General features: G+C 38.9%; 2 long non-coding RNA genes across 3 annotated transcripts in view; one reads left to right on the top strand and one right to left on the bottom strand.

Moving 5' to 3' along the window:
* LOC124160889 overlaps nucleotides 1–10,276 on the bottom strand; it is a 23,328-nt gene extending 13,052 nt beyond the window's left edge. Inside the window, exons 1-3 of one of the 2 annotated variants that reach the window (XR_006865258.1) lie at nucleotides 10,044–10,276; nucleotides 9,096–9,485; nucleotides 4,029–4,133 (exon numbers count right to left, since the gene is read on the bottom strand). This is a non-coding gene — a long non-coding RNA (uncharacterized LOC124160889). Of the gene's footprint in view, nucleotides 1–4,028; nucleotides 4,134–5,613; nucleotides 5,657–9,095; nucleotides 9,486–10,043 lie in introns of those variants that run through there. The other variant, XR_006865259.1, reaches the window with a different exon arrangement.
* On the top strand, nucleotides 5,975–22,771 carry LOC124160888. The gene is made up of 3 exons (XR_006865257.1): nucleotides 5,975–6,298; nucleotides 7,155–7,393; nucleotides 21,569–22,771. It is a non-coding gene; the product is annotated as an uncharacterized LOC124160888 (long non-coding RNA).

Here is a 22,771-nt window from a genome sequence, read left to right as displayed (position 1 = left end):
GATGATGAAGTGATCTCAGTTACGAACAATAAAGAAAGGAATCATTAAGGCTGTGCTCTATCTCCTGAAACTTCTAAAGAGAAAGAAAATTTCAAAAAGCAAGAAACCAAAGAAAGGATTCGGGGTCTGGACGTCATAAATATCCACAGGGTAAAAATAGTGTAGTACCATTTTCTGACACTATGGTCAGATGTCAGCTGAAGATTAGTGTAGGCGAAGCAATATTCAAATAAAATTCTAGTAAATTTGGATTGGACTATGACCAGATATCGGCTGAAAATCACCATCAAGAAAACTAAAATATTGGTCAGTTGCGAGACAGGAAGTCGAGACTAATAATGAAATAGGGAAACAAAAACAAGAAGGGTTAACGAGATGTAAAATTGGGAGGCAGAAAAACCAGCGATGGAAGAAGCGAGAAAGAAATGATCATTATAGTGCAGATTGCGAGAGTCGACTTGAAAGTTGAGAGAGTTGCGAGATCACGAAAAGAAGGAACTATTAACATTTAATTAAGGAAATCAATCATCAGATCTTACTAATTGAGTATGTTTCTCTATGGACTATGACAACAATGGAAAAAAACGAGGGAGGGGGCATTCTTAATGTGCTGCTATAGAAAAGAATGACGAAAATACGAGGGTTGTTCAATAAGAATACTAGAATATCGTAAGTTTATTGAAGTGAATCTTGAATATGGGCATCAAGTAGATGCAATATATACTGACCTAAGTAAGGCTTTTGACTCAGTCAATATTCCATTACTATTATTAAAACTGAAGGGTATTGGATTTTCTGGCAGTTTATTATCCTGGTTGGAAAATTGTCTTTCAAATCGAAGGCTCTCGGTGAAAATCAATCACCAGATATCCAATGAAATTATTGCCTTATCTGGTGTTCCTCAAGGCTCTCACTTGGGTCCATTGCTATTTTTGCTTTTTGTGAACGATGTGTCATTTATTTTTTCCGGTGTTAAATTTTTAATGTTTGCCGATGACTTAAAGATTTTTTCTGTTGCTGATAGCAAGAATGATGTCAATAATCTACAAGAAAATTTGGACAGATTCTCACTTTGGTGTCAACAAAATGGTTTGTGCATCAATGTTTCTAAGTGCAATTGTATTTCATTTAGCAAATCGATGTCACCTAATATCAATTATTATACTCTTGATAATATGGTATTAACTAATGTAGAAAAAATTAAAGACCTTGGAGTATTATTTGATAATAAGCTTAGTTTTAACTTTCATCTTGACTATGTCATAAAGAAATCAATGAAAAGCCTTGGTTTTGTGATTAGGAATTCAAGGAATTTTCACATTGACATTATAGGGCATTTGTACACTACTTTAATACGTCCGATAACTGAATATGCTTCTATTGTGTGGTGGCCATACAAGAGTACACAACTCAAACGTATTGAGAGAATTCAGCACAAATTACTTAGGTATGTTCATTTCAAAATCAAGGGATTCTCTTTTGACGTTAATTATGGGGTAATACTTTCTATGCTTCAATTAGACACTTTATGCCATAGAAGAGTTAAGGCAGATTTAATATTTTTGTATAAACTTTTAAATAATAGAACTGTGTCTCCAGATCTTCTTGGTGCTGTCAATCTAAGAGTTCCATCTCACAATACAAGGACTAACCTAGTGTTTTCGAACAACTACCACAGGACTTCTTATGGTCATGGTGCCCCAATTGAAAGAATATTGAGGAATTTTAATCTCTTTGGAAGTTCACTGGATGTATTTAACTCTTCAATTACCCAAATTAGGAATTTAAAGATTGTTTGCTATAAAGAATGTGACATCTGTGAATGATTTTTTTTGTTTCTATGCATTTTATTGTGATATACATGTTGTATTTTATATTGTATTTTATTTTGATATACATACTCTATTTTATATTGAGAATGTTTAGATAATTGTATTTTATAATGTGTTTATGTGATGTTCTACTGTGTCTTATAACATCTGTTGATGCTATGGTACTGATTTGTTTATTATTTTGATAATGTGTTTATATGGTAATATGGGCATTTTGCCTGTTAAAGCAATTAAATAAAATAAATAAGTGATGCCCCACATTTTTTTAGAAGTCATTGATATACATAGATCAATGCCCTTGTCGGTGCTTCACAATTGATGTTTGTCCTCTGCGCTGCTGAAGATTTACACCGTTCTAGCTGATAGCAGAACTGTAGCAAAGCGTAAAAATGGCGTCTGCATACGACTCACGTTAAAATCAGCGTGCTATTATTGAATGTTAGTGTGCAGAAAAAGAAACCGTAGTGAACATCCATAAACGTTTGTGTGCAGTGTATGGAAACGCTGCAGTTGGTAGGAGTGAAGTTGGGCGATGGGTAAAGAATGTTACAGCCTCAAGAGATGCAGAAACAGAGCTCCATGATCAGCCACGCTGGGCATGGCAACGCCTACATGGCAAGAGCTTTTACCACCAGGGAATACACGCTCCCTCAAAATGTTGGCGCTTAGAACGTAATGGGTACTACGTAGAAAATGGGGCATGGACAAGACATGTTGATGCATATTGTCAACGAATTCTTGCTCTTTACAATAAATATGTTCGGAGAAAAAAAATAGGGGGCCTTACTTATTGAACTACCCTTGTATAATGGATCCTCCTTGTGAGGAAAAGTAAAGTGGGGAGAAGAGTCTTGCGAAAACATTATGCAAAAGATGAAACAACATAATTGGCTAGATATTGATGCTTATATCTTGATGGCCTGATGAAGGCAATGAACAAGGGATAAGTGTACGATAAGAGCAGAAAAGGACGACCTCGGATAATGTTGAATAAACACGCACTGATGGATGAGAATGAAAAATTCCCTACGTTGTCTGACGGAAATACTGAGTCGAGAGCCGATTGAAATTGTCGACCATTGATAATGATGAATGCAATACCACAAAAAATTGAAATATACCAAGTGAAAATTCGTCAAAGCCTTAATGTTACTTAGATTTATTTGCTTTGACGACAGCTGATGTGTGGGCAGGTGTATCGTAGAAGTATATTTCATTTGCTGAAAAACACCTATAACTAACGCTCGTTTTTGTTTGAAATCTTAAAAACAGAAAAATTTCCATCTAGAAATCATACAAAAATCGCAGAATTCCAAATTTATTCTTTTACAAAATTCACTGAAACTTAACGCGAAGTTAAATTGAAGTATTTGCTGAAAATTGGCAATTACTTTCGATTTATTACTGCCTCTACTGTTGCATCAAACATTAGCAGTATATAAAGATGTATCCGATTGTGACTCCTTCATGCGTTGGTAATTGTTGTATAGTGATGTTATTAAATTAAATAGACCAATTTCCAGGCAATGTCATCGTGGGAAAGGGTCATAATAGCCACCAAAGCGAATGGAAGTATGTAAAGATAGAGTCTTAGCCAATGAGCCAGCACTAACTAAAATATATAATGAGAGGATTCACCATTTGGAAGCATTAAATTCACAACTAAACGCATAACCAAGACCAACGAATGATATTTCCATTTAAAATCTTAAAATCCACTCATCTAACGCTAAATTTACAGGCTCACACACGCTAAGTGTTTATTTTAGAATGCTTGTATGTTCATAAAACTTAATGAAACCTTGTAAGGGATATTTGCCATTGCTCTCCACGTGATGACATGAAATAATATAAAAATATATATGTACATTCAAAATTTATGTGGACTACGTACACTCCTAGAATTCATTTTCTCTCATTAATTCCTTTATAGGTATCATATTCAAGCAGGATCATACCAGTTTAATACCCGAGTAGACATAATATAAAATACTATTGAAAACTAATAAATTAATAAATGTCGCCCACGTAACAAAAGTATCAAAGAAAATGGGCATGAAAGATATTTTTGCAAACTACACAGGTATTAGCTAACTGTATGCAGCAACTAATTGACACACAGAAACAGAAGATCGATGTATGGGAGCATTTAAAAACTATTAAACTGTGCTTATGAATTGAATGGTTTTGACTCACCATATTATCCTTAGGCTTCCTTGTCCATGCAATCTTATCGCAATTCCCCATAAATCCCGACCCGTTTCACGGAATAGATTCGCTAACCCAATATTGCTCGCACACCTGAAAACAAAGAAATTCAGCATTAAAGGCTGGAAATTTTCAAGCTTAAAAATGTCTTTGTTAAAGGCCGGGTTACACAATGCAGTAACACGTGCAAGTTAATGTCAAAATTAATGAACGCGTGAATGATCACGAAAATGCACCGAGTAATTACCCAACTTGTGCGAACGCATGAACGGAAAATAGAACCTGTTCTAATTTGGTTCATGCATTCGTACATGTTCCATTCCGGTCCACGAAAGTCATTCATGCAAACAGTTATCAACTTGTACGTGTTGAAGTATCGTGTAACCAGGCCTTAGCGATAATGATGGTACAAATAAAGTCCACAACATCCTGTCCACTTCAAAGATAAAATATCATAAAAAGAAAGAAAATTCCTGATAAAATTCTGTAAATCAACTAATAATCGCCATAATATTCTTACTCCGCCGTAGGTGAAGTTCTCATGGAAATCACATAACCAATTGCAATAGAACGGTCACAAATTCACGCACAATGAAAAGCATTTATAAGTACAGCATGTATCCGCGATATCTTATCGAAACTAGTCGATTGCAATTTCTTTGACTAACATATCAAAGACTATCTTGAATGCCTTTCATAAACTATAAGTATAAAAACTAACTTCAGAGATTTTAGCGGCGAAAGGATGATGACTGTCAACTTAGTCAATCACGCATGGGTGCTTCATTTTGAAATTTCAGGTGCTCTCATAATCATTAACGTGGCATCGTGGCAGGCATTAATACACTATTTAACGCCTAAAATTAGCACCTCGTATTTACAGCCACACCGATGAAATTCGTCAGTTTGACCTTCGCAGAAAAATTAAACGTAAGACACCGCAGTACTGAAAGTAAGCAATCCGATTGCCAAAAGGATCATACTTCCAGAAATCAAACTGTTTTCATTGACGTTCTCAGAATGATACGCGAATAATAATAGAAAAACTACACACGGGCTACACACTTTACAATCATCGTCACTCAAGAACGAAATGTAAAACATGATTAGAAGTTGTACGTACCTACTTATTCAAAGAGGTTCAAACCAGTTCAATAATTTATTATTCGTCCAGTAAAAATCTTTGGAAAGAAATCGGTATAAAATTTGTACTGCCGAAATACATATGACAGGAGAAATTAATTCGATTCAAAAATCACGGGGTTGAGAGTCTAAAGTCTAAATACGATTTTAAAACGAGATGATGTTTCCCTATCAATGGCTTTCTTTAAAACACTACGCCGATGCAAATTTTAACTTTGAGACATTTACCAGATCGTTTAAAACATTGGAACTTGAATACGGCTGGCGTTATAAAAACTGGTTTTTGAAAATGATAGCAGCATTGATCACGATCACTCGATAAATTTTAATAAATCGTATTTGCAAACGATTTTATTTCACTTAAGAGAATTCAAAGCTCAAGGAAACTGACATGAAAACGTATCACAAATAGAAAAGGTAAGGTACTCACCTCTTATCCCCAAGGCTGCCTGACGCGAAGTGAAGTACATCGACGTAGGGCGGGACTTCTGACACTCCGTCAGCCGCATGACGTATAGCTGTGACGTCACGATAATTTCTAACAGTTTTCATTTTTAAAGCGTAGAACACCCTTAAAACTCCAAAAGATCGTATATGTTAGTTCATTTGAAATTTTACCCTTTTAATTATATCAATAAACACAGTGATATTCTCTATTATTTAAAAAAAATTAATCGCGACGAAAACCAAATCTGCGCGGGAAAATATGATTGGTTAATAAGGAGACGATACTTGGCGCGAAATATTTATTTCGGCCAACGGTCATGATCCACGTGGAACAATATTCTAGAATATTCGATTCATCTCCGAAGGTCAGCACGATTGCAGAAGACGTCATCACAACACTTAAAGAAAAAAGGACAATCAAACCCAGGGCTTCCCCTCCCCTTGTTCCGAAAAGTAACGCGCCACACCCCCATTACCTCGCTAACCAGTCTTTCGGTAGGTTCATATTTTTTCCAGAGTGAACTTTATACAATTAATTTTCTCGACTCTTTCAGCCGTTTATTCGTTCGTTGAAGTCACCGTCTGTTTCCGTGGGAAAGAAGACAGAGGGCAATGCCTAAAAGCTACCACCATAAGTACGAAAAATAGAAGCAGCGATATTGACTGAGGTAAGTGAGGAAGTGTGGTTGACATTTCGATGGTATAGTGCACAAAAGGTTTTTGTAACGGTAATTGTTATGTTGGTCGATTCGGAACTATTAAACTTAGGAGCGATTAAACCATAATAATCGCATTATACGATAAAAACAAAATTTTGTGATTGTAATTGTGTTCATGTAGGTGTGTTCGTAATGCTCCCCTAATTCATATGTGTCACTTCTGTTCGTTTGACATCGATGCATTCCATTTACTGACGATATGTTGTTAAGAAGGCCTTAAAAATTGCACGTAATCTGCACTGAGCATGATATAGCTTCCATTCAGTTATGGGATCGCATTCATGGCTGTGGGGTAAACGAGCGACTTTTCTTCGGATCCACGATTTATTGGTGTTAGAGAATAACATACATGGAACGGAATATGCGATGGTTTCCTAGAGTAATTCAAACTGTATATATGTTGATGAAATTCTCCTTATTACAACCTTAGGTTCAATCTTAGGTGCTATCTAATCGTTTATGGAAGCATAAACGGGACCACTGCAGAACTTTCTATAGCAACGAAGTTCTCTGATCTTCGAAAGGGTATATATTATTCGATTCAGTTTCCAAAGTGACCATCTTTTTCCATACTACTCCAAATATAGGTAAAGTTTTCTAAACGTTTTGCATTTACTCGCTCGTACGACGTTATTAAGTAGTAAGCACATCGTTTTTGATCTCAAAATTGTGTTTAAGCCAGAATAATGACAATGTTTTTTTCTAATATCAATTTTGATAAAATGAAAAAGGGATGCGTGAAATCTATGATTTTTCAAGTTAATTTTATAAATTGCAAGTACTTATACTTTCTGATGATTTTCAGAATCGGTTTCAAATAGGATTCACTGACATAAGCCATTTCGAAGAGGAATGACCTGATGCCACCGTTGTGATACGAAAGAGATTTCTAAGTGGTTCATTACGAGTAACATTGAAGCCTCCATAACCAAAAAAACATGCACTTCGAAACCGGCCACAACTTCAAGGAAAATATGATGGAAATTATTTCTTCCCATGATACCAGTCAAGAGCCTTGGTCTTAACCATGGAATCAATATTGCGGTAAGTCATGTCATGTGCATGTTATTATTTGAATCAATTTGTCATGGTTAAAATTAATAGCCTCTATTGATATCGTTGACCATCTTATTCATTAATCGTATAAAAAGCTGGCATCTTGCATAAGTTTGAATGCATTTTGTTTTAAGTATTACAAATGTTTGTTACATTTTCATGGAAATACAATTACTACTAGTGACTATTAACTGAGTAGTTTAGACATCACCAAGAGCTGCAACTATTAGAGATCCTAAGGCGCTCTATGAACACAATGTGTAGGAGGGACTGTTTACGATCAAGGAAGGCCTATTTTCAACTCAATAAAGGGCGCACCCGATTAGAAAAAGCATTTAGGAAATAATTCAAATAATTTCAGCTTCAGCAATCGCCAAGTTCATACTGTAGTCACCCCTTCTGCAGAAATACTCCATAGCTGTTTACTTTATAGGATTATGGATTTTAATAGACTTATTTTTGCATGAGAATGTTAATGACTTTTCACCAGTAAAATCAAGAGTGGCTGGTTCTGAAAAAATTCTCTTATCAATAGGTAATCTATTACTCGGTTACACTGTTGTAACCTGAAGTAAAAGAGCCTTCATAGACGGGAAGCCTCTAAACTTTAAAGCAAGAATAAAAATTGCAAGTATTATAACGGAATTCACGCTGAGTAATAAAAATACATCTGGAAAGTTTTATATATTTTGCTTCAATTTCCAAACGCTTTTCGAATTTCTTTGGAACACGTGAAGGAGGATGAAAAGGGAAGGAGTTAATTTTTGGAAAGCAGATCAAAGAAGGAAGCGTAGCTAATATCTTGCGTTAGCGCGTATGATTTGTGTTACCTCAGAATTGTAGATTGTATGCTAAGGATCTAATGTAGTTACATACACTTAACTTTTAAAAAAGATACCCAAGTTTTTAGCTAGTATTAATTGGCAAAATACCGGTCAGGCGGCTGTGGTACCTCCTCCTAATTCAGTTCATTTAGAGGAGAGACAGAAAATCCATTTTCGGCCTAAAAAAATCGTTCAGCTATCACTATTGTCGGTGAAATTGAATAAGGACCCGGTCAAATAGCGGCCTGCCCGTCGCGATCATTGGGTCACATAGGTTCATGTTTCAGCAGCGTAGTGGGAAGGGGGAGAAGCTTATTCATAGTACTCATACTAAATAAGTCTCCCAAGTTAACCGCCTATTTTCCGGTGGTGAATCAGTTCTTTTTTCTGTCAACCTATTTTCACTCGACCCATATCATCTTGAGAATACGGACAGCGCGTAATTCGCACTATCGGGCAACGTCATAGTGTTTCGACCATTACGAAGAACTCATTAGTGCTGAACCTTAAAGAGAGGAAAGTAGATGTATTCGAAATTTTTGAGAGTTACTACTTATCCCACGGCATTCCACTTACTAGAGCTTTTGACTATTGCGGGAAATGTCACACAAAATAAAAAGGCAAAAATTCCATGTATTACCTATTAAGCTATTCTGATATATTTTTTTCAATTTGATCTCACAAAATTAAAACACAAAAATCAGGTCTATCAGAAGAATGTACATTTTTTAAGAAAATAGCGTAAAATTTTTAAATGATAATTCTCATCAGAAAAAGTGGTGGCTACATTTAGTTTAGCTTAAAATCACTTTGTACTTGTTTTGGCTTCACATTTAACCAAACTGCAATAGGGGAAGACTCCCTACCTTTTATTCGCCGCCTGATCCATCGGCGGCATTGCTCAGCTGTCCATCTTCGATTCCCCAAAATATATAAATTCACTAGCACTTCAGAATCAACACTCAACTGACCATGATTTATTTCAAGAACACTTGTCACTTTCACTTCATTGTGTAGCTGGATGAGCGCTCGCTCCTGCTGTTATGTAGCTCAGTAGGTACCTTCACATTCTTTCCTTGAAGCGTGCATTCTACGAACAGAGTGAATTATGAAAGTACTCCGTTGTTGAGCCGAAGAGAACCAAGACTCAAGAGTTGAGCCAAAGGCAAGTAACGAGACGTTGATAGCATTATTTTAAGGGTGTACTTCATACCATGGGTCCATTGAATAATTCAATCCACCTCCTGTTTAAAATTCTAGAAAACAAAAAACATATATAAGCTTTTGCATGAAAAATTAAACTCATGACACTAAACATATATTTATATAACAAGAATGGATTGCGGCAGCGGAAATGCACACGATACATATTTTTAAAGGACGCATAACGCAATTTTAAAGGCCTGGTTTCATGATACAGTAAATAGAGCAAGAATATGTACATTTCTGAACATTTTTAATGTAAGAATGCGTGAAACAAATTCAAGCATACTGAATATACTGTTCACACATCGGTAGAAGTTGGATGGGTAATAGTTGCATTTTCGCGTTCATTTTAGAGTTCATGCATTCATAAGTAAACTTGTGCGCGGTAATATATCGCGTAACCAGACCTTGATGCACGATCTAGATTTTGATACTAGACACAACACACAGAGAGTCAAAACTCCAACAATTCGGGTAAAACAATTACGTTAACTTTTACAAAATCTTATTGCCGAACAATACTCTTTTCTTTGTATTTTAAGATCAAAATTACCAAAAATAGTGATTTAATATGCAAAACAGCATGGAATAATAGGCACATGACTTACCAGTACTCTTAAGAGACAGACCATCCACCTCTCGGCGCTAACTGAACAGCTGTGTGACTCGAACTCCACCGGAACAGAGTGAGGACTGAGGGGATAAAATCCTAGGAGGCGCACTGCTGTTTTACTTAATTCCCTGAGACTTAATGGAGGGTGGGGAATTGATAAGGGGTGTTGCCTGGCACGAATTGCCCGAGGAAGAGTCAAAAATTTAGGCCTGATTTTGAGTTCGAGTGCATCACTAAGGCGGACGGGGCAGGCACGATTTGCGGGAGTCTCCCGTGGCGTTCAGAATTCGGAGAATTGAGAGATCCAGTCATTGCAGTTGTTGGGTAAGCGAAGGAGGGAGTTGATGGCTTAGGGGGAGGTACTGAACGAGAGTCGACCAAGGGTGCGGGTGAGCAAAGGGACTCGGAGCACAACCGTCTGCACAGTTGGAGTCCTCGTGACGTCTTCTACCCAATGAAATCTGAACTAATCTAATCTAATGAACTGATTTTAGCGTAGCTTGTTGGAACGATGAGACATTCATGGTGAAGCATAAGCCCAGTACTGTTCCACAGACTTTTACTTGCTGTAGACTAGTTTCCAGTAAACTAGTCTACAGCAAATAAAAGCTTGTGGAACAGTACTGGGCTTATGCTTCACCATGAATGGTATGAGCATACCTACATCTATACATACATATAAAGAAGATGTCAGTTTGTCTGTATTGTCTCTATGTTTTTCCATACTGCAGCTTGGATTGCGACCAAAGTTAGCTCATGTTAGCTGTATCTTCCGAACGCTGAACCATGCTTCCGAACCCCGCAATGCTACTTCCAGTTGCGTCCGACGCGTCTTCATCTGATTACCGTTTGTTTAGTCACATCATACAACTTCTGCGGTTGGACAGCCTGCTGGGTAGGCATATCTCTTGACACGCTCAAAGAGGAAACATTGAAATCCTGCTACGTATCCATTAATTCCAAGTTCGCCACTTCTTGGGTACTCCGGGTCCTAGTAACGCCGGGTGGCCTGCTAGGAGTCTGATAAAAGGGAAGTCGGAGGAAGAGAAACAGCCAAAGATATATTTTTCGTAGCTCATTTCATAAGGCAATCAACCGTCCGAAATTTTAGCCCCGGATAGCTGATCGGAGTAGGAAATAATCTTACTGATGATTTTTAGGTCGAAAACGAAACTTATTTTTAAAACCTCAGAATCTTTGAGCCAAAAGCGATCCGATTGGCCGCGAGTTTGCCATGTTTCCGGCTGCACGGGACAACTCATGACTTCAAATGCTTTTCCTGCCGGAGATAACGATGTATGGAAGGTGACGAGTGGTAAAACAGTCACGTTGACTTTTGCAAAATCTTATTGTCCAAACATCATTGGTAATATTGGTTCTAAATGCCATCAACTACCTAAGGTTAAAATTTCGTGACATAATTTTCCTTTGCCCTGTATTTAAGGTAATTGAAGTGGTAAATATTGTTCTCCGACAACCCATATTATTAACAACTCGGAGGCTGCGCACTAGGCTTAGATTGCTTGGACAATTGAGAATGGATATCTTAGAGCGACGCGGAAAACATAATATTAGAGCCCCACTTCATTTCCAGGTCCGACAGAAGCGATAAATTAAGAGAGATATTTTGCAGAACGGATCGATATGCGAATTCCTTTTTCCCACGAACCGTAAAGGACTTAAATAAATGCTAGTCGTAATTTTGTTATAGCATTTCCTTTCATGTGTAAACGGCTGTTGTCCCAACACCCCGTGCCACACGCCTACAGGCGGCTTGCGGGTTAGTATGTAGATGTAAATGAAGGATGATCCCCGGCTAAGCCAAATGATTTTCTCGTAGCGATTTCCATCCTTGGTATACAATAACCTCCTCAAACGCTGGAATTATAACTTGGTTAGCTAAGATGTAACCGATCTGGATATTAAAGAAGTTCATGTGTGTTTAGGGCGTATCTCAAATCACTCACTTCCTCTGATACACATTTTGTGTTGAATTTCGACCTTATATGACACAACTCTCACTGATAGGTCGAGGATGGCTAACGCATACAGTGGTAGTATCTCACCGAAGCAACCATTGTTCCACGATGCATCAATATAGTCCCGTCAGTGCAGCGATAGCTACCTACCAACACCTTAAGTGGTGGAAGCTCTACTCGACCAGCCCCACGGCATTTTTTAAGGTAGTACGGCGATAAAACGACTCAACACTCAATTACTCCGGACGTCGCGAAGAGGGAGAATGTACCGCGTGATGCTGACGCGATCGTGAGGGGTGCGTCGAATCCATCATCGAGGTTCGTGACGGTGACCCCAAGGAAGAGAAGCATCTCTCTCGAACAGATGGTCTTCCGTTCTCTTCCCAAATAGGCAGAGCCTCCGAGAGCCCATAAATGGCGACTGGGAGTCCGCGTACCAACATGGGTCTCCACTCCGGGACACCAGCCTCCTCGTCGTGATAGTTGTTTTCATCTAAGTCTTCTCTCCGTTCCAGCATCTTTCTCTTTCGCTAGCCTTCGGTGCAACCGTGGTAACCAGCTCAGCCGTACTCCGCACATTTTACCTGCATCTGTTGATCTGAACGTCCGTTTTCCGCACAGTGCCCAATGCTGCCTTTGCCGCGGCTATCCGTATTCCCCTCGTTACCCCTAACCATGCCCGGAACTAGGGCGGGCCAGAGGGGGCACGTGCCCCGGGCGGCAGATTTCAGGGGGCGGCAAATTTTTTTAAGTAAATCCATATATCCCCATGTTTACTATTTCTTGTTAAATTATTTGACAATAATTATAAATTCAAAAATTATTAAACAATAACGTTAATAAAACTTCTTAGTAGTAACCATACGTGGGTAAAACATTTATAACCGTTGGTTGTACATACGGGAATCCTCTCACATACTGAATACTGGTCATTAATCACTCCCCGCCAAACACGGAAGAGGTGGCTCGCAGGATATTATGTAGATGTAATTATACAAGTATTCAATGTTCTCAGGAAATATTCTTACATAATATTAGCTCATATTATTTGTTGCATCCATGAAATCCTATTCTCGTGTTACATGCTAAGAAAGATTGTTGTAATTTAGGGCTCATTAATATGGCAGCAGTGGATTTAACATATTTTATGCATTATATTTTTATCTCTTATTAGATAGTGATAGTGATAAATAGTGACATATTTCAGCCACCGGATTAAAAAATGGCATGAATTATATTATAATGCAGGGGAGCAGGAGGGATCGAGGAGAAATCATTGCGGGCGGAAAAATGAACTTTGCCCCAATGACAAAACTCCTAGTTCCGGCCCTACCCCTGACCTATCCTGACAGCAAGCGTCCGAACGTCGCATATTCCTGCTATGCCTACAGCAATAGGTCGTGGCTCGGATCTTAAGCAGGCATACAGTCTCATACCTTAAGGCATAAAATTTTTATTTTTTTGTGATAAAAATTACTTCGTTTGCTGGTCGAGGCATATATTCGACAAATCTGACCAAACCAAAAATCAACTACTCGCGCTCCATATTGGGCATATCTCATGAGGATCCCTTATAACGTAAAGCCTCAGATATCCCCCAAAACCTCAGAAATAAAAAAATATGTAAAACCATTATCTAGTTTTGACATACAATAACATCATCTGCTGAAAGTTAAATGCCAGTTTAATAAATAGTGGCAAGTACCAAAACAAAATAAAGTTTAAACTTAGGTGCCAAAATGATGCAAAATATATTTCCAGGCTTGTCATTTTTTAGAATATTCTGTTGACCTGTAAGGGCTGTAAAATCGTGCGATACCCCCGAAAATGATTTTTTTTCTAAAATTGGTAAAATTGAATGTTATTGCATTTATGATCTTTGAGCGACCTCTAAATGCTAAACAATCGGGCTGAAATTTTTAGAATATCCATTTTGCAACCCCATAGCATCTTTTAAGGGGTAGAAATCAAAAATCCGAGACAAAATGCAAAAAAATAAGCAACATCCTACACCTACCCCACCCTTCTATCCCAGGCCATCCCATCCTTCCCCCCCTCCCCCAAGCATATTCCTAGTTACGCCACTTCTCTGAGGCCTTACTAGGGAAAAATAGTTCATTTCTCTTTTTCCGTCCCCTTGGTGGTTCAGAACCAGCGATGGTGAAAAAAAAATTACCGTTTCTCGCAATCATTATCCGCAATGGCTCGAGAGATGAGATATCAATCCCTTTTTTTCATCACTCGTCACGACACTTTTCCCGTCGCTGAAGTCATCGCTGGCACCGTCCTTCAGCCAATCAGAATGCACGGCCGCTGTCATCGATTGTAATGCCACGCTTGGATTTTAACCGAACAACAGTTTTAAATACGGAATAAGACGAAAAAAAGGCGATGGAAAAGGGAACGTTGGGAATGACCGTGTCATTCGATGTGACTACGTAGGTTTCCGCGGCGTCGAGGTTCCAATGTCTCCATTCTTCCGGTGCTAACGCGTCGGTTGTTGGTTTAAGACAAAACAGTTCCGCTGGCACTGCTGCCAGCGTCTTCACGTCGAAGATGCCGGTCCACGATTCCCTTCCTTCTTACGATCATTCAAAATCAATTTTTTTCCTATTTTTTTAATAGCCTAAATCGAAATATTATTACTCCTGGATTACGTATTTAACGCTTTTAGATTTTTAAATGGCGATATCTATTTTTCGCGATTAAATGAAAAGTGAAAATTCTCAAGTGCTAACAATAAGTATGAATGAGCCCGTGTGACGTCATTCTGGTTCCGACTGTCGCTGTGAGAGGCCACCTCTCACAGCGACTCATTAAATTTTTCGTTCTTGAGTAGTCTTGAAGTCAAGTGCGTGCTCATAAAATCGCGTGTCCACTTGTCATGAGGCCGTTGGCATTTATCACAGCAGTGCATGATTTCGCGAAAGTTACCATGTTACCTTGAAGTTCCAATTTTTCATGCTAAACGGGTCCTCGAGCGGAGACTATGCTGGCGAAGACAAATAATGCCGACCTTTTCGCGTCTGACGTGAAAAAAACACCACTTAGTCAATTTTTTGCGCAGAAAAACTGGAGGTTAAAATTAGCCGATTGATTGTTTAATAAATCTTTACTGAATTTTTTTACGACCAAGAAGTCTCTTCCACTTTGACTCGCAGTAAATCAAAGCTTTTCCTTGCTTATTAAATTTTAACTCTAATTTTCGCATTGTATTTTTATACCATTTCCATTATTATTTCAACAGTTTAAATAGGTTGGTGTACATGAAAGATAGCACTACTGAATATTTCTGCTGCCATTCTCATTTTAATTTTTCCCGGCATTTCGGCATGAAACCAATCACTCTGCATTCTATCTGATTCCTATTCTTTCCATATCCTTTCCCCGCTTCTTTCATCCAATCTAACTCTTCATCATTCTAACTCTACTCCTTTTCGTCTCCGTTAATATCACCTTCTCCATTCTCCTTCATGAAGTTTTAAGCCATCATAAGTACATCATCAGTCGCATATACATATTAAAAGAGAAAATGGGTTCGAATTCCGGCTAAGCGTAAATATTTTTTTCACGGAAAATTTTGCCCTCAGTGTATGGGGTGTTGTTATTTGACACATTGAAGACCGTATGTTTTTTTCGAACTTACCCCTGTGGCCGTGTAACAAGCTTGGTTTTCCACAGTCAACTGTAATTAATTTAATTAATCAAAGACAAACGAAAAAAAATGAATGCAATATTTAAAAGGGAAAGAAGTCTTTTTATCCACCTGCCTCCATAGGGAAAGTGCAATTTTACTCAAAATACCCTATGACATATTAGCTTGAGGTGAAGTCAATGCGCTTCATTGTGGTGATTTTAATTGTTATGTAATATCGTTTTCAATAGTTTGTCGACACCCGCGAGTCCCACTTTACTGACGAGCCGGGTCGGTGAGACTTGGAAGGCTGGCACATAAAGCGACCTGCATCCTTGGCCCTCATGGTACCATGAGCCGTCGAGGACGGACGCGGACGCGGCTGAGCTACCGAAGCTTCTGTCAAACTCCAAACTCCCGAAGGTAAAATCCAATCAGAATTTAGATTAGTGGATGGAATGCACAGAGGGAACTCACGTCCACGCACACTTTGGGCCGTCGGATTTTTTTTCTTTCAGGCTCCGTGGCGAGTGCTTTCCTATCTTTAGATTCACATTTTGAGTCATATTTCATGTCTCACAAACACGTGGCTCCGTAGCCGATTAGGCGTATTCTGTGTGCGGTAGTCGCGGTAAATTTCTGGGAGGGTTTGAGTCCGAAGTAATCAATCTTTCTCATTTTTTAAAAGGGGCATTCTCAATATCAACATAATCTTTCCAGATAACTCAAGAAAAAGTTAATACTGACTTTTTAAAGACTAAATTTATTTAATTAAAAGTAGCTTCTGAGGTAATCTGCATTGCGAAAATTTTCACAGTAAACTTAGGAGCGGTAATGCCAGAAAATAAAGAAAATTCCAAAACACGTATCTCAAGGAAAGCTATTATATTAAATGTAATTAGTACTTCCAGTGACATAAGCGTGAAAAAGAACCAATCTACAAAATGTGACATTAATTTTTTTTCGTAGCGTTCGTGGTCACAGGAACAGAGAGCCAGCAGCGGATACAGAAAAAAACTCAAGCAAAAGGAATCTTGAGCTTCTTTTACTTTTGTCGTAATTGCAAATAATTAAGTAACCCGCAAAGTTTAACAAACTTTTATTTAAACTTATTATACCCATATACAAGACAAAGAGAATGAGGGCTCAAGGGGAGCCCATCAGGGATACAACACACCGGGGCCGGGAACCAAGTCAGAGACATATACACCCGATCTCCCGGGGAGGGGGCGGAGAGGAGGGGAAAAAGGAAAGAGGCGCCGCCGCGATAGAAGCCTGACGACGCCTTTGGGGTAGGATATGAGAGGAAGGCACGGGACGCGGAAGAACACCTTAACGCTATAGAAGCGAAAAGGGCCCACTAAATAGCGAAACCAGGCAATGCCATTAATTTTCCAGCGATTTTAGAGGATTCTCATATGAGGAAGAATAATCCATCGATCAAATCGCTAGACCCAAATTTAGGAATTTTTAGGAAAACATATACAAAACAATGCCATCGTATGGTATAAAAAAGTTATTATTGTGGTTCTGCAATGTTGGGCAATGCGGACGGGCCCGCAAGGGAGGGTTGCGCACCCCCCATATGTATCCGCCACTGCAGAGAGCTGGCTTACGGAGGATATAAGCGACAGCTAATTTTTCCTCTAGGAAATAAAAATCTACTAGCCTCCGTAGTTGATGATATTTTAACTAAGAGGATGTGGCAACGAACTCTGAGAAGAGCAATGTCTTCATAGCCTGTAGGGGCTAAGAAAAACTTAAAATGGTTCAAACTTCCTAACCTATTTAGGGTTACCTAACATACTCCGTCACACAATCCATCCCCAGGGACGCGCATTTGATATGAGCCTACAATCCCAAACACCGTAGGACAACGGCAGTTGTGTAATTCGAAGGAAATTATTAAAACCCTAAAGAAAAGCGGCGTGCACGAACTCAAACGTGACGATGCGCTTATATTGGTCAGACCGGACGAAGTTACTCAACAAGGCGTAAAGAACACAAAATCTGTTTTCACAGTGGACACGTCATTGCAAGCTTCGCCTAACATTCTGGATTAAGGTTACAGCAGTGCCTTTCAACCCAAGGAACTATTTCTATGTAGCCCGAGGAACCAATAGGACGCAAAAGAAAAATCGTGTTAGACCAGAAATAAATTGGGCAGCGTACTAAAAACTCGTGAGCTTCCTGCAAATTTATCCACTAGAATCAATCCCACACCCATTCCACAAGGACCCTCTCACCACAACCCGAAACCCAGACCTCCACCACTTCACCCACCACTTAAGGCCAACCCTCTACTCAGTGGCGCAGCGAGGGGGGGTTTTGGGGGATAACCCCCCCCCCCCCCCCCAGAGCTCAGACAATTTTTTAACTTTAATATATTTTATTTATTTGGATTAATATTACTAATACTATAGTGTAAGGATTAATAAAATATCCCTCAGAAACCGTAAAACTCACCATTTTTAACCATTTATCTTAATTTTTTCTAGCGGAGGGCCCTCGCACCTCCCGATTACCCTATCAGGTATGCCATACACCTAGACACCCCAGTATTAGTTGCGCCTGAAACCCCCCCTAGCCTTAATTCCTGGCTGCGCCCCTGCCCCTACTCATCCTTCCCTCTCCTTCACGCATTACAAGCGCTGTTCACACTTATTTTGGGCTCGAGAACTCAACTTTGTACGTATTTGTTGCCAACTCTAAAGCAGTAGACGAAAAATTTACACTTTACAGCAGAAGGGATTTTTTATAAATAACATTAATAGAAATGCTTATATTTAGTTGCGTATTTTACTAAACCAATGGACTTTGGGTACCTACTTTCCTACAGGAGCAAGACAAAGAGCTTTTTAACTTGCTTCATGCGTCATCTTGTCGCTGATTTTTTTAACCCACTTCCAATAGTCAGATCGGCTTGACAGTTTGCACACTTGCTAATGACCATACATTAGAAATTTCGTTCCATTGTGCTCCAATTAATTAACTATTTTTCCACATGAAAAATAGTTTTAAATCTTCTCAATAATGACCTCAGTTATAATTTTTTCGGCAGATATTTCTCTAACTGTTCTGGTTAAAACGAGTACGCAATTCACCACTAAATTAGAAAATAAAAAATTATAAAACACGCTTTTCCAGAAACTGTAAAATACATTAAAAAGTTAAAAAAGCGTGGGTGCTTATAAAGTTTACATATTATTATTATTGCGTGCAAACGCCCTTTCTCACCTATCAGGTTCTCATCACCCACGCTCTATTCTTCGAGTGATAAAAAGCTTCTTTTTTACATTTTTGTGCATTTTTTACGGTTTTTGGAAAACCATGTATTTTTAATCTTTTTAATATTATTATTATTTTTTAGTTTAAGAGCTGATGATGGTGCAACTACAACCGAAAAAGGTCGTAGAATTAATAATTAATGGGTGGAAAACACAAATTTGTGTTATTATCTATCTACTAAATATATAAAAGATGAAAAATGATTGTCTGTCCGCAATGCATTTCTGTATGGCGATACGGATTGCAGCCAAAGTTAGTACAGAGGTGCATCTCATGCTCTCAAAGTTCGTAGTGTTACATCTTGTTGTTTCCAACGCGTCGTTTTCTCATTACCGTTTGTTACGTCAACTCATACAACTTTTGTGGTTGGATATCCTGCAGGTTAGGCGCACCTCATGACACGCTGAAAGGAAAAATATAACTCAAAGGATTGTACACTTAACTATTACACCCATGTCTCGTATAGCGCAAGGGATGCGTTCCTTGGGGTCTTTGCGCTATACGAATTTGCGTTATACGAGAGCGTTTTAACATAGGGAAGATAGGGATGCGTTCCTGGTAGCATAGGTCTTGGGTATTGAATTTCCTCTAAAACATCTATATTCCCATAAAAAGCCTTAGAAAACATTATTTCTATAAATATTTATAGTTAAAAACATCTTTAAAGATAGTATTGACGCATTCAAAGACTTTTATTCACGTTAAAAAAAATTCTTACGTGCTTTCGAAATTCCGTCCTGTCGTGCGGGTGGGCTAACATCTGCTATCTCAGGGGATCGTAATGCGTTGCCGGCAGTTGATGATTTTTCAAACTAGTCTAAAAACAACTATTGTGTCACCCAGGCCCTTTTTTCGCTCATCGAAATGACAGGAAAATGCAACTTTAAATGCCATTTCATAGCTAGCGGAGTTTATGAATGATAAATCATTTTAATTTGAAGTCCTCCGAGTCATTAGCAGCTACGTGAAACAGTCTTTAAATGCCTTGAAACCTGACCCAGGTTTTCCTTCCCTGAAAATGAATGAACGAGAATGCATTCTTTTCCAAAAGAATATCGTCTCGTCAACACTAGATCTAGTTGAGGGGGAAAGGAGCCACTTTCAATAACAGCTTGGAGTTCATCAGAAAATGTTGTGGCGGCTGCGCTATCAACACTTGCAGATTCACCAGCTGATATCGCCGCACTTAAAATACCTGCTTGCCGTTTAAATTCTGGAACCAACCGGAGCTTTCACTTAATGTCTCGGAGCGATAACCACTCTCGTCTTTTTGTACTGATTCACCATGAACTTTCCGTATGTGTAGACCGCTTGGTTGAAGTTGGTGCGGCTGAGGTCACTGATATTTTAGCTTCGTCTTTATTCAGAATAAGGCATCGTGAGTTTAAACTTCCGCGCAATATCGCTTTGACGCTCTCCATTTTCAAAGCAATTGACCTCTCTCAAGTCCTCTTCTAGGTTAATGGTTTTTCTTGATAAATTCTTGATTTTTCTACACGCATTCCTATTTTTTGCCATATTCTCTTGGTTTTTACCCTGTATGGCTCTATCTAAATCACCTTCTTCTGCTGAACTGTATTCCTGAGACGCAGAAGGGCTATGACTGCGGGGAGGGAACGAAGCCATTGTGTTTAAGACTCTATAGCGGACCCTTTTATGTGTTGATGCTATTCATGCGCAACTCGGTCACCGCTCCGTGAATACCGATGACCTTGAAGGCTTTAGCGTAGACGCTCTACCTGGAAGTCAATCGCCCGGTAACCTACGACGGCAAAAATACGTCTCAAACCTTATTGCTGAAAAAAAAACTCATTTCCACTAGCCCCACGCTTAATTAACGATCTAAATTATTTATTACCATTCTGTTAAGGAGACGTGATAAATCTTCGGTAGGCCGGCTATCTAGACCCAATGACGAGTAATACTTTTGGCAATTGCGCAGCAATGAATTTCGATTAATATATAAACAAAAAAGAAGATTTGAGGCAAGAAATAATATTAATATGCGTAAATTGATAGAAATTTCGTGTGTACTTAGCGCAAGTTCACGTTTTATCACGAGAGCGTTTAAGATTTTTGATTAGGCTACACTGCGTTGCAATGTTTCCCCGAGGGACGAATTTGCGCTATATCGAAATTGCGCTAATCGAAATTGCGCTATACGAGACATGGGTGTATTCCTCTCAGTGCAAACCTTTTTGCTGGGTGTGCATTCGGATGACATTTTTGGTCTATACACATACGGGAATACCTAACGATCAATATTGCAGAGCAGGGTATAAGGAGATCTTGTGCATGGTACTAGATGGTACATACATATGTATAAGCAAAATCATTTTTTCCACTGTTTGCTGTTACATGCATATACCATCATCATGCTAGCTTTACTCTTCAGTTAAAAATACTGCCATGCGATCACGAATTCCCAGTTTCCCATTTCTGGGTGCTATCCTTCCCGAGCAATGCCAGGTGGCCATCTAGTTTTTAATATTTCCCAATTTTTCCTCAAATGTTGAATATTTCCACTTTGTCTCCCCGTAGTGTCCCCCACATGTTCATTTGCCCTTCCAAGCATTGCACATCCATGAACATGCTCTTGCCCCTTCTCTCTCTTCACAGGTTTCTTCCTCGGACAAAAATGCAACCAAGAGTCTCATGCCAAGCCGGTGTGATGTTGGCCACCGTACATATGGCCGATTCCATTACATTGGGAGGTTGATGACCCGCCGATTGCTGTTTTAGGCCATTACTTAAAGATCGGAAAGGCATTTATTGACTGCACAAGGGTCAGGCATGTAGCCCGGGAGGGCTTAGGAAGACTTCACCAAATTTTTTTTTCTCGTTCGGCGACTACCCACAACACATCTGTTGAGAAGACCACTAGCCAAGGTGGCACCTGTCTTGAGGCACTACAGTTCTCGATATATGTAGTTGCATTTCACAATTTCTACTAATGAGCTATGAATCCAAATTTCAGCTGCAATGTGGTGACCTGCTTAGCAGCAGTCGATGGCATAGCCAACATGGATAGATTTTATGGGTTTTATTCCATGTATGCTCATAGAAGAGAGCCTGGAAAACTCCATCCATACCACTCTGAGGAAGCCTTCTATCGTACCTCATCAGCTTGGCTCTGAAAAGGCTAAAATTATAGACAGGGCTGGCATTAGATGAAATCTAGGCTATTCCACTAATGAGGCTAATCCTCCCTTTCACCTCCCATTTTAAGCATTTAAATTACATGAGAGATAATAAAATGCTGTGATGTATATCGATACGTAAAATGAAAAATGTTGTGATTTCTTCCAATCTTTATTTTTAAAATGGCACAGTGTTTCACTGTTTACTGTTTTTAGAATAGTGCAATTTTAATTTTGTCAACAATTTGAACGAAGGCCTCTCTTGATCTGAAGTCTCTAGGCTCAAGCCCAGTGAGCCTATTGGAAAATATGGCCCTAGTCGTGGATTTTTTGCAGCAAATAGTTATTGAATCAGGACATGTATCAAAAAATCGAAAAATACAGTATCTACTCTTAATTTGTCTAATATCATAATCCACATTTTCAAAAATTGATGAATGAGCCCATTATTTTGGTTTTACTTGATTTCTGCATCTCTTGTCATCTACGTTACATCTATGAACATCCGTCCATCCATACTAATTTCTTCCTCCCAGCTTATCATTTGCCCTACAATTTCACCCCTAGCAAGGTTTTCAGCATCCCTTCAGTTTGCTCTCCATATTCTGCCCTCTGCCTTATTTTTTATCTTCTCAAATTTTCCCTCCCCACCAACCATGTCTAATCTTTCCCCTCATTCCTT

Source organism: Ischnura elegans, chromosome 6, assembly GCF_921293095.1.
Source record: "Ischnura elegans chromosome 6, ioIscEleg1.1, whole genome shotgun sequence".
Lineage (NCBI taxonomy): Eukaryota > Metazoa > Arthropoda > Insecta > Odonata > Coenagrionidae > Ischnura > Ischnura elegans.
Note: the sequence above shows the minus strand (reverse complement) of the source record. Positions and strands in the feature narration are given on the sequence as shown.